This window comes from Chiloscyllium punctatum, chromosome 31 (assembly GCF_047496795.1).
Source record: "Chiloscyllium punctatum isolate Juve2018m chromosome 31, sChiPun1.3, whole genome shotgun sequence".
In the NCBI taxonomy this organism is placed as follows: Eukaryota; Metazoa; Chordata; class Chondrichthyes; order Orectolobiformes; family Hemiscylliidae; genus Chiloscyllium; species Chiloscyllium punctatum.
Window position 1 is genome coordinate 21,178,776 of NC_092769.1, and position 11,954 is coordinate 21,190,729.

Consider the following 11,954-nt stretch of genomic DNA (forward strand, 5'->3'; position numbering starts at 1 on the left):
GAACCTTATTGAAGGCCTAACTGGAATCCATAAAGACTGCATACACCATCCTGCCCTTCTCAACGTTGCTAGTCACTTAATCAAAGAATTCGAACAAATTTGTGAGCCATGATCTCCCATGCACAAAGCCGTGCTGAGTTTGATGTTGGGCTTTTCCCCTAAATGTTGGTTTTCCTGTTCCTCGGATGCTGCTTGGTCTGCTGTGCTTTTCCAGCACCACTCTAATCTTGCTCCTAATCACACCCTGTCTTTCCAAATGCATTTATAACTTATCTCTCAGAACCTGTTCAAGTAAATTACCTACAACAGATTTTACATTTACTGGTCTATAGCTCCCGCGTTTTTCTTTGTAGCCCTTCTTGAGTAAGGACACAGCATTCGCTGTCCCCTAGTCCTTCGTGACTTCGCCCGTTGGCCAGCGATGATGCAAAAATATCAGCCAGGGCTCCGGCAATTCCTTCTATGTCCTCCTGCAGTGTTCCTGAATATATCTGATCAGGACCAGGAAATTTATAGAAATATTGCAAATACTTTTTATTTCAGGTACAAACACCAAAGAAAGGAAAAGCGACACAATGATGTTGAACATAACAAATTCGAAAATGTATTAATCATAGGAAATGGCTTCAGATGAATTTCAGTCATTGTGGAAACCTGAGAATTCTCAGAAATTCACGATCCATAAACAAGGGCAATGAAACTGATAAGGAAATCAAAAACAGAACATGAATGCTAACAAACAGGAACAAAAACACTGCATAAATCTACAATCTGTATTTCAAAGGAAACAAAGTAAAAGCAAGGTCAAACATGGAAATTGGTAATTGGGAGAGGAGAGTTTATTGTGAAGAACAGGGAAATGGCCAAGAAAATAATCAGCTGCTTTGTATCTGTCTTCAAGGAGGAAGATCCATAAAATCAGCCAGTAATACCAAGTGATCATGTAGCGCTTGTGCAACTGAAGACAAAAAGTCAATTTATATCAGGAACAAGGTAGTATTTGAAAGTGTAACTGGATTGAGCATTGCTCAACCTGACAAACCTGACGTACTTCATATTAAAATGTCAGACATAACTCATCAACAGAAGTATTAATTGCACTGTCGACGACTGTGTATTATTTTCCTGTGTATTCTGCAGAGGCCGGAAGCCATTCCAGATAAATGGAAGTTATTAAACGTGGTCCAAGCACTATAGATTAATAGAAGGGATCCAAGCATCTATAAAGGGAAGAAGACATAGTTTGGAGAATTGCCGAACAATTAACTTGACATCTGCAGGGAAACTGTTGTAATCTATTATGCAGCATGTGATAATGGATATTTAGAAATTAATAGGATCAATGGAGAGAATCCACATGTATTTCTGGCAGACGTCTAACTCGATGTGCTATTAGTTGTTAGACCCCATCTACCACCCCCTGAGAAAAGGAACAGAAAGTGACTTCGCCACAGGAAGTGATATCAACAACCCAAAGAAACCCTTAAAAAGAAAGCAGGAATGTGTAGCATCACTTCGCCAGAGGTCCACTGAAGATGTTACCTAGTAAGGTAAGGAAACGTCGGGAAATGAACCTGCCAGCTCAGCGAGCGAACCTGCATCCATTATGTACAGTATTGGTGACCCAATCTGAGAAAAAATATACTGACCACAATAAAATTGCAATGGACGTTGTCCAGATTAATCTCACAGATGGCGGGATTGTTGGATGAGGAAACTCGGCCTATGTTCTCCAGTGTTTCAAAGAATGAGAAGTGGGTCACAGTGAGATTTACAAAATTCACAAAACATATAACAAATGGGAAATTAACAGGACGCTTCCCTGGCTCCCCAATCCAAATTCAAGGCAAATAATGGCAAGATAAGGGATTGGCCACTTAAGACTGTAACTTTGAGGAAATTCATCACTCGGTGAGAACTGCCTAAAACAGGGTCATAGAAACCTGCTGGCAGTGTAAGATTAAGGAAAATCTCCAGATATTCTGCAAATGTGTCAAGCAGAAATGAATAACAAGGGAACAGATACGAGTCATTAATGGCTTGCCAAGTTGCATCCAAATCAACTTAGTGTTAGGAGACAGAGGGTAGTGGTTGAAGTCTGTTTGTGTGACTCGAGACTGATGTCCAATGGTGTATCACAGGGATCAGTGCTGTGATTCGGAGATGCTGGTGTTGGACTGGGGTGAACAAACCTAAAAATCACATAACACCAAATTATAGTCCAGCAGGTTTATTCAGAGGCACGAGCTTTCAAAGCACACAACCACCTCATGAAGAAGCAGCGCTTCGAAGTTAGTGCCTCCAAATACAACGGTTTTAGTATAACCTGGTGTTGTGTGATCGTTATCCTTATCATTTGGGGTATTCATAAATGATGCAGCTGTGAATATAGGCGGGGGTGCTGGGAGTGTGACAACTCATTTTGTGTTTGATACAAAGATTGGCCGGGTGGTTGGCAGTGAGGAGGAAGGTCTTATGTTGCAGCAAGATACAGATGGAATGGTCAGATGGGCAGAGCAATGGCAGATGGAATGTAACCTTAATAAATATGATGTGATACAGTTTGGAAGAAGGAACTGGACATGGAGTACTCAATGAATGGCAGCACACGAGGAAGCTCAGAGGGTGTTTCTCCACACTTCCCTGAATATGACTAAATGCGTTAATGCACAATTTTGAAAAAACATAAGGGACCGTAAACGTAATCTGTATTCATCAAGGCATAGATTATAAGAGCTATGCAGAACTTTGGTTTGGCCAAGATGGAGTACTGTGTGTAGTTCTGGGAACCACATTACGGGAAGGATCTGATTGTAGTGGAAGGGGCTCAGAGGAGATTCACCAGGATGTTCCCAGGGATGGAACATATCAGCTATGGAGAGAGGCTGGATAACCTCAGGTTGTTTAGTTTGGAGCAGAGAAGGCTGAGGCGGCCGTGATTCAGAAGGATAGGATTCGAAGGGACATGGACAGGGTGGATAGACAACAGCTGTTCTTTTTAGTCAAAGGGCCAAGAACAATGCAGCACATTTTAAAGTGAAGGGAATTGAGGTTTGTTTTTCATCCAGAGGGTGTTGGGGTCAGGAATGTCCTTCCTGAGAGAAGTTGTCATGGTAACTTCACAACCATTAGAAAATACACGGCTGTGCACTTGAAATGCCATAAGATTAACTGCTACGGGACTTGTGTCGGAAAATGGGACTAATGTAGACAGTGCTGTATTGTTGATGGGACAAAGTCTGTGCTTCTGTGTTTGTATGGCTGTGGAAGGTCAATCATTGAGTAGTTTAAGATACGAATTGATGGGTTTCTGAAGAGTATATTAACAAGGGTTTTAAGATTGAACTTGTAATATCTTATGAAAATATGTCAGTGGCAAAATTAAGTGGACAAATGTGCAGCTTTCTTGCAGTCTGATAGCAGTGAATTGAGGACCGGGAAAAGGCAGAACTATGGAGCAAATACTTTAGTTATGTCTTCACAGAAGAAAACAAAACAAAAAGAAAACTTCCCAACAATCCTAGTGAACATTAGTCTGTTGAGAAAAAAGGAATAGAATGACATTTGCAACCAAACACTCTTAGAGGAAGTATTGGAACTGAAAGTAATGAGCACAGATAAAGTTAACCGAGATTGATCAAATGGGAATCATAATTAAGAAAGTGACGTTTAGCATAATTATGGAGAAGCAATCAATGCAATATAATTGCATTTTCAGAAAGATTTTTGATAAAGCCCAAAGCCTATTATGCAAATTCAAATCCTCTGGGACTGGGACTAATATGGTTTTAGAATGGGAGAGTGGGCAGGAAGCAGTGACTAGGAATAAAACAATGGGTTTATTTGAAAGGAAGGCTTGGAGGATGTAGCAAGGATCGGGGTTTGGGCTCAGCTATTCCCAATACACAACATATATTTTGTTGAGTGGATCAAATTTAACATTTCCAAGTTTGTTAATGGCACTAAACAATATCGGATTGTGAGGGGGTGCGCTGGATGTCCAAAAAACTGCAAGGTGATTGCGACAAGTGGAGTGTCTGGGTAAATACGTAGCAGATGGAGAGCAATGAGGGGTGGGTGATATGGTCTATGGGGGATATGTGATATTGTGACCTTTGATGGTAAAAACAGAACGGGAGCCTATCATTTGAAAAGGGATTGTTTGAAAAATGTTGATCTATAAAGGAACTTAAGCTGCATTTTTGTTTCCTTCTGTGAAACCCTCCGAGGTCAGTGTAGGGCAATGAGATCTGAATCGAGAAGTCAATACTGGGAATGGCAGTGGCACGCTGACCAGTATACACAGACGCAACACGTGGGGAGGTGTAGCATTGAAAAGGATCTGGATCTCCCTGTGCACTGGTCACAGAAAGCAATTTTGCAGGAGCAGAAAACAGATAGGCAGATAAATAGTGTATTCACCTTCATTTCAGGGGGATTTGAATCCAGGAGTAAGGGTGTTTTACTGCAGCTGAGCAGGGCCTTGGTGAGACCTCATCTCGCACATTGTGCAGTATGGAGTTATGCAGTTTTGGTCTCCTTACCCAATAAAGGAGAAACCTGACATTGAGGGAGAGCAGTAAAGGATAACCAGACTGATCTCTGGGATGATAGGCTTGTTGTGGAGCAGAGTTTGGGGCGGCTATGCCTGTATTCGATGGGCTTTAGGAAAATGAGTGGCGATCTCAGTGAAACATATAAAACTCTGTTAGGGCGAGACAGATTGGAAACAGGGGTGACAATTCCCCTGGCTGGGACTTCAAAACAAGGGGCCACAGTATTATGTACAGACAGGCCACTCTGCATTGAGATGTGAATAAATGTCTGCACTCAGATACTGGTGAACCTGGGGTACTATCTCACAGTTAAGGCTGTGGAAACCAAGGCACTGAATATAAATATGGATTTTTGGAAACTAAAGGGATAGGGAGAGAGCAGGGTATGGTATGAAGATAGAGGATCAGATACCATTACAGGTTGTTCTCCAATAACGTGGTAGCTGCGTTCCTGTGCATCACTGTGTTGCAGAAAATCATGCAATATTAATAATGTGGTCTATGGGGAAAAGAGGATAATGGGCGAACTGCAAAATATCAGTAAAAAACAAAAATTAAAGTTAGTCTAACACACACTAGCACAGTCTATTTAAACCTTTAAATCAAATATTGTAATGAAATAGTGTTAATAATGACAATTCAGTCACTGGCTACATCCCTGTACCTTTCACCAAGCTCTTCACCAGAAAGCGCTCAGGACTGACTGACCACGTGATGCCAACATGGAATTCCAGTTCTCCTGAAGATTCTCCCCCGGTTTGAAATAAAGTTCCTTCTAATTGGAGAGAGCAATTCCCTGTTTCAAGCTCAGGTTCAAAGCTTGCAGAGCGGATTACATTCCTGTTTTAGCTGAACACTCAGAGGGTGCATTTGGCAGACAGAGGATCCTGAAGCTGGGTTTTGTTGTTCAGCTGGTGCCTGGCAAGGAATCGCGTCACAGTGAGCGGGAGCTCACTTTATCGAAAAAAGGTGCACAATTCACGAATCGCATTGCAGTCAAATCACGTTGAATAAACACGTGTTATCAGAGAAATGCCTGTATATTGAATCGAGGAGCAAGATTGATGGACTGAAGGTCTACAACAGTTCTTATTTTATATTTCACAATGTTTAAACATATTAATAGATATGAACACTGTGTCGGGAAAACTGCTTTGAGGAGATTTTCTCAATGAAGTAGAATGGGGAAGGCTCAATGTGTTGAATGACCTACTCCTTTACCGATGTTTCTGTGCAGCCTGTGGGAAAGCTCTGTAAATGTTGTCACAAGCTCTCAGATGTGAGGAAGGAGGACTCTTCAGGGTCAATAGGACTGTGATTCCCGTTCCCTTTTCTGATATCGAGGCTGGTGCCGGTTATTCTGTTTGTTTATTTCCTTTAAGACCTCGGAGCAGTGTGATACAATTGAGTGTCTTGCTTGGCCATTTCAGGGACCATTGAAGACTTTATCACATGTCTATGTGTCTGGAGTCACTTTTAGGCCAAACAAGAAAAGCACGGGAGATTCACTTCCTGAAAGTACGTTGGGGAATGAGATCGAAGTTTACAATCAACATTGTAAGCAAGGTCATTGTTACAATCACCAGATTCTTGGTCTTGATATTTTATTAATTGTTTTTAACTTCCACCAGCTGCCAGAGCATTATCCTGTATTGGATTAGTAATCCAGTGACATTTCCACATCAGCACCATCGCCACATAGGAACCTATCAGAAACCACAATGGGCGGGTTATTTCTGGACTGCTTGACAGCTCTGTCAAAAAGAACTCCCACCAATTTGATCATCGTGAAGGGACTGAGGGGGTGGTAAATGGTCAGAATGTAATTATTCACCTATTAGGGGACCAGACATAGTTGAGTAATTTTCCACATTGCTGAAAATGTGTTGCTGAAAATGTGATGCATTCGTCAGGCAGCATCCAAGGAGCAGGAGAATTGACGTTTCATGCATGAGCCCTTCTTATCCTGCTCCTTGGATGCTGCCTGACCTGCTGCGCTTTTCCAGCAACACATTTTCAGCTCTGATCTCCAGCATCTGCAGTCCTCACTTTCTCCTCGATAAATTTCCACATTGCCAGGGAGTTGTCAGAGTTGGAGCTGGAATGAAACAGCTTCCCGAGGACCACGGGTTGTTGTGCAGCATAAGTCTTCAGTTCTATTATAGGAATGGTGTCAGGGTCCATTGTCTTTGTCGTATCTACTGTGTTCAGCGGTTTCTTCATGTCTCATGCAGCGAATCGAATTGGTTGAACACCGCCATCTATGATTCTGTGGATATCATGGCGAGGATGAGGTGGATCAATCCTTCAACACCTCTGGCTGAGGATAGTGCAGATACTAAAGCCTTGTCTTTTTCACTGATGTGCCAGGCTGTTCCATTATTTAGGATGGGGATATTTCTGATGTCCTCTCCTCCAGTAAGTTTTTTTAATAGTACATCGACATTTATGTCTAGATGTGGCATGATTGCAGAGCTTAGATCTGATCTTTTGGTCTTGGGATCATTTTGTCCTCTCTATCAGATGTTAGTTCTGCTGTTTGGAATGAAACCATTCAAGTGTGGTAGCTGTAATGGGTTGTGATCAGCTTTAGGTACACATGGTTCTGACCGTGGCATGTTCACCCACTCTCGTCACTGAACCATTGCTCGGCTTGATGATAATGGTAGACTGATGGAATATCCTGGGGAAAATGTTACAGATTATGTTTGAATACAATCCTGCTTCTGTTGCTGCTGTTGTCTACAGCATCACATGAAAGCCCAGTTTGAGCTGTAATATCAGCAATTCAATTCTACTGTCTGTCCCCCAGTTAACATCGAGACCCAGTCACCCATCAGCCGTGTACTCAGTGACCGCACCTGGTTTCTGATGCAGTAATATTTCCATTTTCATATTCTCATTCTGCTGAGGGTTCTCCTTGGTGCCATGCTTCCAATTTGTTACATTACTCAAACCCTTTAATATATTCATCTGAATCTTTTCCTTGCTCGTCATGCCATCTGCGTTTGAATTGAATGTGTTTCCCTCTAGTTTTCTCCCTGACCATGATTAAGAGGTCTGTGGTGTCAGTGATATCAGCCTATGCAGTTTCTGAGCGAATGAATGTGTACACTTCAGTTCCCAGTGTAGGGCGCTCCGTGTTGGACAGGGCGTTTGAGCAGCTTTCAAACACGTCATTGGAACTTGTTCAAAAACAGAAATTCCTGAAGAAATAAAGCAGCTCTGGTGGCATCTTTTGTAGTGAATGTAGAGTTAATCTTTCGAGTCCAGTGGCCCTCTACAAAGCCCGCAGTTTCTTCAGCAATTTTTGCATTTCTTTTATATTTATTTCCAGTATCCATAGTTATTTGTTTCATTCAAAATTTGTGCTATGCCTATTCGTTTCTGAAGAAACTCAGCAGGTCTGGCAGCATCTGCAGAGACAGAGAAACAGAGTTCGCATAACAAGACCAATGTGACTTGTTCTGAACTGAAAAGGGTTGGCTTTTTAATCCCTTGCTGGAGATGGGGGATGGGTGACTTGGAAAAGAGGGCGTGGCAAAAGATAAACGGGATGTTAGCAGTGGTGAACGAGAAGATGATGCAACATGGGTTTAAATTAAGATGTGAATGGGGGAAAGGGGTTCTCTCTCGTTGAGTGTAAGATAAAAATGACACAACCACACAAGGCCATAGGGAGAATAGGAGAGAGAATGTCGACAATGTGGTATTATATAGATCTCGATCTATACGTTTTCACAGTATACATCATCACTGCCTTCACACTATGGAATTCAGATGCTTGACCTCTTATTAGCACGAGTAAGAGTTTCATGCTGCCTTAGTTTTGTAACATAGAGCAAAACTAAAAGTATGAAGTTTGGGCTGTTTTCTACACCTGTCATTTTTAATATTCTTTCAAATTTGCAGTGCTTATCGTTAAACGTTTGATCTTGAAGTTAGTATCAGATGGAGTGTATGAGTTTGAGGAGTGGCATTCTAGAAGTTTATAATATCATGGGAGGCATGGGTAGAGTGAATAGCGAAGGTCTTTTATGTTGGATCGGGGAGTTCAAACACAGATGCATAGCTTTAAGGTGGAAGGGGGGAAACTTGAAAGGGACAAAGGGACAACTTTTTTTACACAGAGTGTGATGTATGTATGGAATGAACTGCCAGAAAAACAGTGGGAGATGCAAGTACATATTTCAAAGACATTTAGACCAACATATGAATGGGAAACGTTTAGAGGCATATGGGCCAAGTGCAAACAGATGGGATTATTATAATTTAGAAAACCTGGTCAGCATGGACATGTTGGACCAAAGGGTCTGTTTGAGCACGATATAACTGTATGAATGTAGAAATTGACGAAAATGTACGAAAAGATATGATGTAACAAATTGGTAAGAAATATTAAAACAAGCATCATGAGCTTTTCTGTCAACATAAAAAAAGCTTGAAGATGTGTGTGTGAGCTGAGGGGGAAGTGAAGTGAGGAAAGTACATTGAGGCCATTAGGGGGGTGTGACTGGAGAACTGGCCAAAGGGAACAGGCAGATAATTTACACTAGTATTTTAAATCACTCCTCATGAGGAAAGTACTGGAAGCATGTCAATGGTATAAACAAAATGGTAACAGGAGGGAAGTTATTGAACTGTCTCGAACAAAAGGTACAAGGTATTTACCTAACAGGTAAGAATAAGGGTAGGCAGGTCAGCAGTAATTCATAGTTAATTTTAAAAGAAGTAGTCACAGAGTGACTAGTGACATTGTGTGAAATATTTCATAACTCTTTGGATTACAGGAGTGTTCCATTGAAACTGGAGATCCTCCAATGTGGTGCCTATCTTGAAGAAAGGAATGAGACAGAACGCAGGAACAATTTAGCCTAACCATTATTGGTGGGAATCTGCTAGAGCTTGTTATTAAGGAAGGAATTGCAGGGCAGTTAGAAAAGCTTAATGCATAGTTGGCATGGTTTTGTGAAGGGGAAACTATTTTTGCTCTGTAACAACATACAAATTCTTTTTTGGAGATCCCTGAGAAGGTCAAGATGAGAGTCATGCTGGAAAAGCACAGCAAGGCAGGCAGCATCCAAGGAGCAGGAAAATCAATGTTTCGGGCAGGAGCCGTTCATCAGGAATTCCTGAGAAAGTGACAAGCAGATTTGATAAAGGGCACTGGTCAACATGAGACTTTCCAGAAAGTTTTCACAAGGTATCACAAAATAAACGTTCTGACACAAGACAGAGGCTTGTAGTATGATGAATAATATATTTGCATGGGATAATGGTTGCTTAACACATAGAAATCGGAGTGTCAGGATTAATGGATCTTTATGATAAAGGTGTATCTACTGGATTACCACAAATATCAGGCCGATGGCATCAGTTATGTACAATCTATACTGATAGCCTGACGGCGGGAGCTGAGTGCAATATACATTGGAGTCAGTGGATCACTTTGCGAACCAAAATGCAGGCTGCTATTTAATGAAGAGGATTCCCAAAACAGGAGTAGTACAAAGGGATTGGAGTGTTCCTGAGTATGAAACGTAACGTCAGCATGCTGATGCAGCAAGTAACTAGGTTGGTTCATGAGGCGGCTTCCTGGGATGAAAGGGTTGAATTATTGAATACATTTAAAATGGTGAGGCGATTATTCATTGTGGTTGAAATGAATGAGGGTGATATTACTGAAATGTACAAGATACAGAGGGGGCTTGACAAGGTAAATGCTGAGAAGGTGTTTCCCCTGAGTCTCGAACTCGAGGCGGTAGATACCGAATAAGAAACATCGATTTCAATCTGAGGTGAAAAATGATGCATTCTCTCAGAAGGTAGTGAATGTCTGGAATTCCCTAACACAGAGAGTTGTGGAGGGAAGCAAGGAATTGGGTAGGAAAGTGGAGTTGAGCTCGGAAGTAGATCAGCCATGTTCTTATTGAATGAGAATTCAGTCTTGAGGGGCCGAATAGCCGTCTCATGTTCCTACTTCTTAGTCTTTTATGTCATGCTTTTGGAAAATAATTGGTTATTTTCCTGGAAGTCGTGTTGTACAATGTTGCATTCGGGAGAGGAGAAAATTTGCCTGAGTTAATCCTGGATGGGATATGGGATCTGCATTTAAAGCAATTCCAGAGCAGAATTTACAGAGTGAGGAAGCCTGGAAAAAAGGATTGCGGCTGGGGGCCACTTTATGACCTAAGCCTAGAATTTCCAAGTGCATTTCCGAAACTACACCTAACCATCAGCGTGGCTTCGATCTGGCTGTTTGTAGCAGGTCCGAAGGGAGGAATGGAACATCAGAACATAGGGCTGAGGGACACGAGTGGGCTGAACGGCCCTTTGACACTACCCCACCAGTAAATAAGGTCATGGTTCATCTCATTGTGGTCCCAGCTGCACTTTTCTCTCCATGCACCATTATCCCTGATTCACCTGTCTATGGAAAATCAGACAAAGCCAGCCTCGATATAATATAATGATTCAGCCATCCCAAACTTCTGGGAAGGGGAATATCCACTTGAGTGAAATCCGACTTTGTGAATTTTTCCTCACTCTGGTTCTGACTGATGTTGAAGGGTGTCACTGTTTCCTTTTCTCGTCCCACTTCTCCACTGTTCACAACAAATTTTAAATGTAACCGGGTCGGTGATATGACCGATGATAAAGGTCTCAGACGGGGTCAGGTTCAGTGATAGGAACAAGTCAGGCAGATTTCTTTCGTCAGCCGCAGGTAACTAATAGGGCTAACGGAGCAGCGTGATAGATTTGTGGTAAACACTGCTACCTCATATCAGCAAGGAGCTCAGCTCAATTCCAACCTCGTCCAACACTCTACGTGGAGTTTGAACATTCTTCCCGTGTCTGTGTGGGTTTCTTCCCAGTTCTCCAGTTTCCTCCCACAGTTCAAAGATGTGCAGCTTAGTTTGATTGGCCATGCTAAATTACCGATTAGTCAGTTTATTTTTGTTTTCTCAGGGTGTAGTGAGTCTTTGGAACACTCTTCCCTGCAGACCATTCGAGGCAGAGATATTGAGTATTTTTGAGGCAAGGTTCATGAATCACAAAGGAGTCAAGGATTATCGAGGAGTGGGCAGCAATGTGCAGTGTTGGGAAAATGTAGACAGTGGTACTGAATGGCACGGCTTCAGAATATCCAGGAATTAAATGAAATGATAACATCAATAAGGTTTTACCGGGAAAACAAGATGGCAGCGATCTGAAAGGTCAGCTTTGCTGATCTCTACCACAATAATGCTCTACCCATCCCACCACAGTCATTTACTTACAATTGAACACTACAAGAGCTACAGAATCCTCACTAATGCCATTTTGTCAAGTGGAAATGACAAAATATGGGAAAGGATCGAGTAAGTCCCAACACGCAGCGCACCCGTCAGAAGCTTT